Here is a 5,466-nt window from a genome sequence, read left to right on the forward strand (position 1 = left end):
AAAGCGTGTCTTTTATATCTGCTTTTATGTTGAAAATACGGGTTTGTAACAAACGTCACATTGTACCTGTATCAATAAATCCCATAAAAGCTGTGCAGTTATAAAATAGCGAGTGTGCGATTCCTTCACATTGTTATTTACCGAAATAAGAAAAAGAAAAGAAAAAAAGGCGAAATATATATATATTTTTTGGTTGTGAATATTTCTAGGGAGTGACGTTTTGGTTGTCATTTGAAATTCACTAGATTAAAAATTTAGAGCGTTTGCTTTTCGCTAAGGTTCAACTGTGTTGTACAAATATAAAAAAATCGGGAATAAATACCAACACCAAAGAGTGCTGTCTTGTCCGCCTTGAATCAACTCTAACTTAAACATGCGAAATACCACTATCCAGCTTTTTACGTTATTTTTATTGGGATGCAACCAGTTTATTTGAATACGTTCCCTCTAGCTATACTAAATTTTATTAAAAATATCACAGTCGGTGTTTACATGACAATGTTTATATCGGTCGATAATCGGTGAATGTGTTTGGCTTTTTTAAAATAATTATGTTCTTTTATTTTATGAATACTCTTAACAATAGCGATATTCGTTTTGTCTGACGACTCTATAGTGTGTCCCGTGAAAGAGTATATCAACGGGCGCTGAGAGGAAACATGAAAAGAAAAACACTACAAAACTGCATGCTTCAGACGAGAAACGGCAGGACGCGTACGCTTTATTTAAGCGATGTATTCCTTTTTCAAATGAGAATATCGCCTGACAAAAAACGTCTGTAACTTCTTTGGAAGCAGGCGAATAATGAAATGATATAAAATGATTTATTTTGTGCGCGTCCGCTTAGCCTGACGGTACTTACCATAAAGATTTTGGCGTTGCCGTTGTTCCTTTGATGGCTGTACAGATGCCATAGTTTCTTAGTCAAATTTGGAAATTTTAAAAGAGAAAATTTGTTGCTACTCCTTCTCTTAACAATACTTAAGTAGCTTTCATCCGACCGCCTCGTTACAACTGGAAACACGCTTTTAACCCCAGAAGCTATTATGGCTTTCTTCTTCAGTTTTCAAACTTTCTAAGCTAAGCGGCGAATCGAGGTGAGGTTTCTCATGGGAATGGCGTATCGTGTCTTGTCGCATGTGTGTAACCCATACGGGCTCTGGGTGGATATTCTGGGTCCGGGCGGGGTGCCGGTGGAAATTCGATCATTTTGCGTCGTTGGCGCTACAACTGGGCAGCACGAGTGTATTGGCGCCCATATTTCCTGAAATATACAGTCACGCGTTATCGGATGTGGAGGAACAAGTCACATGATATAGATTGACGTGAGCTCTAATCTTCTCAGAGCCGGTGGAGGTTGCGTGCAAGTGCTCATCACGCGTTCGTGAAAGATAAGCGTGTAAAACAATAACCAAATTTAAACACTTCCTGCCTTAACAGGGCACCGTAGAATACAGTTCTCTTTTTTTTTTTTGTATTGTGTGCTCCTTATAATACTGGGGGAACCATAAGTTACAATTTCTTTAGATTCGGAGGTGTCATTGCAGCGTTGCACTAAAGCGCGAGACACATGCGCGAAAATCCATCCGATCCGACGTCCGACCTTGCATGCGACACGACGATCCGGAACGGATCGTCGTGTCGCATGCAAGGTCGGAAGCGTGTGTCTCAAACTGTCGCGTGCGGCGATTCGGAGTGGCGTTCGGACTGTCGGATCGGACGTCGGATCGGACGATTCTGCCGCTTGACCAATGATAAGTAAGGAAGGAAGCACTGACTTGTAATCAGCCTTGAACTTTAATGTGTACTAAACAAAGTACCCCGAATATGCATCACACTGTTAAAAAAAAAAACAAAAAAAAAAAACACGAATTTACGGAGATAAGACGAATATTCTGTCTTACATCAGATCCAGTGTTTTCGTTCACAAACGGAACTGTACCGTAAAAACGCAATTGAGCTATTTAAGTAACGAACGTTACTTTCCCCAGTGTTGGAACAACACGTTACACGTTACGACCTTACTAATAACGCGTTCGTTTTTCTACTAACTTACTAACCCCTACAAAAAAACTGGGATGCTTTTCTGTTGAAAAGCTGTTGAAAAAAGTCATCATAGGATATAAAATGACAGTAGCTTTTCATCTGACTTTCTTTTGAATATTGACACACTTTTTAATAAAAAAAGTCAACAGACCTTCTGTCGCCTTCAAGATGTTTTTTCTGTAGCTTTTCAATTGGAAAGCTAAAGCTTTTTAATAGAAAAACTACAACCGCTTAAAAGGAAAACAAAATTCTTTACAGCTTAACTATTCATTCAGAAAAATTTTGGAAGCTTACTACGGATTTCCACTCTGTTTCAAAATGGCTGCCGAGAAATAACGTAAAAAAGAAAGAAAACACGCGAGTTTTGATTTTATATTATTTTTGATTTTGTCAGGAAATGGTGTCCCTGTGGTATTTCAAAGCACTAGATACATCCCACAACTACACACTGGAAACGAGCACAAACACAAACACCATGAAGCAGTAAACACCTGAATTACAGTCCCCCTTGACTGCTCCAGTACTTTATATATCCCACATATTGAAGGTAATCTTTTGGACGGTGACCACCTTAGCACTTATTAAGGTTCCAAGTATCCGATCTCCTTCTCAAGAGTCTGTCAAAGAAAAGAGTGTTCGAAGTTCATGAACGATATCTCTTGGTAAAAAGCATTGGTACAACCAATAAGTATTCAGCGCAGTGGCTAAAACAACATCCAGGAAAATGGCTCCTAGAGGAAATGATATCGCTTCTCTGCATAGCACCACTCAGGACGAAGCGAGTCAAAGCAGTTTCTCTATTTTAAAATATATTTTTTATTTTCTTTACTATTTGATTAGTTTAATATGGTTATCAATGTCATTATAGCCGCTTAGAAAGTGAGAACGGAAGGGTGTGTCTTTCGAACGGCTGGCCTGCAGCACGCGCCCCATGCCTTCCGTCGTGCTTTGACTGCACGCGCGCGTTCAAGGTGAACGGACTCCGAAGCGTTGTCAAGGGTGGTAGGCTCGCGCTGGAGGCGGGACCACTGAAGCTGCTCCCTACCGTTCTCACATTGTCAGACAATTGGGAAACTTGTTAGTCAGCGCTGCGAGTCTGTTGTATCCTTCTTGTGTGCCTTTGAGTGTGACTGTATATCCGCGCTGTTCCATCCAAGCAAGAAACACATTTAGTCGAGGTGTACTATGCTCAATAAAAAGTCAGCAGAAAGTATGTGGCTTTTGTATTGACACTGGCTACAACGAGTCAACTGAACATATTCAACACGATGTAAACAGAGCGTCTGCAGTCATTCTGATGACACTGTCAACAGGAATTCAACGGAAAAAAAAAATCAACGTAAAGTTAATAGAAAATCAACAGCTTTTCTTTTGACTCAGGCTGAAGAAAGTCATCAGAGCAGTTTCAACACAAAATCAACATACTTTCTGTTGACCATGTAAACAGGAAGTCAAAGTCAAAGGAAAGTAATCAGAGTCAACAAGAAGTCTACACGTTTTCAATAAAAAGTCAAAAATCATTTTCATAAGGGATAAGGTATTCGCTAGAATCCCAAATGACTAACGAGTAATGTCCTTATTATTCTCCGGTATCTCCTATCAAATTACGTTACCCGTTACAGTCTCAGAATAAAAGGGTATATTCTTACACCCCTTGTCCCATATACGACACCCCAAAACTTCAGTTCGACGTACACCGCTGACGTCAAACTGTATATATCACCGTACATATCACCGTTCTCAAGCCCCTTGTAAACGTTGGGGCCGTCTCTTCGACATCAGTGCGTTGTCCGTCGAACTGAAGTTTCGGGGTCTCATATACAAGACAAGGGGTGTGAGAATATCCCATTTTTTTTAGAGTGTACTCCTTACTTTTCATTAAAAATGGCCGCAAATTTGTTTGAAAACAAAATAATTTTTATTCTGTACACTACGTATGAATGGCAAAGAAACCCCAACAAAATCATGTATATGCGGATCTTCAAACTCCTTCGAAGACACTTTTAACGTTCCCACGACCGGGCCCAAAATACGCGGGATTATCGCCGCGTGGAACGCCTAAGCGGTGGCGGTGGCTCATAACACCCACTTGCTCCCCCCCCCCCCCCCCCTCCCCCCCCCCCCCCCCCCCGTAAACGCCGCTACACGGCAGCCGAGTTTTCGCTAAAGTGTCTTTCGATAAACAGTCGACGTATGCTAAAATGTCGTTTGACCAACTGAGTGCCACCCCCCATGAGCAGTCGCCTCGCTGGAAAGAGACATCTGTTCAGAAGGCAACAGTCTGCCGCCGCTCGAAGGTTTTTGCCTCAGCGTCCCTAGCTAGTCCAGCTGGTCACATCCTTCCCTTCAAAGCAAATGAACTATTGTTCTGTCAACAACGAAAAGAATAAACTCTTAAGTTCGGAAGCGTTGACGTTCCCACGCTTAAAAAAAAAAAAAGAAAGAAACAAGTGTGTCGGCGGTGGCCGAGTGCTGACGTGTCGTTGATTGGAAATGCGACGTTGGTATGTGGAGGAATAAAAGAACCTTCATTTTTGTTATGTTGGGGCGTCTCGGCCCGTATATTGAGGGAGACCACTTCAGTCGCTGGCTGAGTATGAACTGCTTTATTCCTACGATCTTCGTACGGCCCAGCCTGCTCGCGTTGCGGGCGGCTCGGGTAACCCGATCTCCGGATGCCGCGGCGGCGGGATGGCGGCACTACGTGATCGCCCGAGTGGCGCCGTAGAGAGTTCCACAAAGAGGCGGAATGTTGCTCGTATTATACATAACATCCCTTCCTCCTCAGATTGAGTCACCGTCCGGGGGACGCCGTTCGCGCTGGGGTCTTGGCACCGCAGTGGAAACTGGCGCTGACTCGTTCTTCCGCTGGTCGGCAGGTACCGTGTCGCACAAGTCAGATCGCGCGGCAGCTCCATCTTGGGACTCGGGCGCTGGAGGTCGATTGGATTCGGACGATGCTGGAAAGTCCGGCTGTAGAAGATATGGAGCCGGAACATGGCTTGTCACCGGTTCCTTGCTGGAATTGCGTGATGTCGGGCTCGTTGTCTGATTCTTCTCTGCACCGGGTTTAATGTGATCCAGGTGTCGACGAACCGTTCCATTCTCGCACTTTACCATCCAAGAGCGGTGTCCCAGTCTCTTCATAACGGTTCCTTTAATCCAAGTAGGGTTTCCAACGAAGTTGCGGACGAAGACGGGTTGTCCTACTGCAACTTCTCTAGGTAATTTTTCTCTGCGGCCTTCCGATGCCGGCTCTTCCGGCATGCGGGGCTGTAGGCGTGTGAGCGCTGTAGAAAGTTCGCGGCCGAACATGAGCGCCGCTGGTGTTTTTCCAGTTGTTGTACAGACGGTTGTGTGCTGTTTTAGTAAGAACCTTGCCAGTCTGCACGCGAATGTTGCTGTTTCGTTTTGACTTTT

Source organism: Ixodes scapularis, unplaced genomic scaffold (genome assembly GCF_016920785.2).
Source record: "Ixodes scapularis isolate PalLabHiFi unplaced genomic scaffold, ASM1692078v2 PGA_scaffold5__190_contigs__length_132052651, whole genome shotgun sequence".
NCBI lineage: Eukaryota > Metazoa > Arthropoda > Arachnida > Ixodida > Ixodidae > Ixodes > Ixodes scapularis.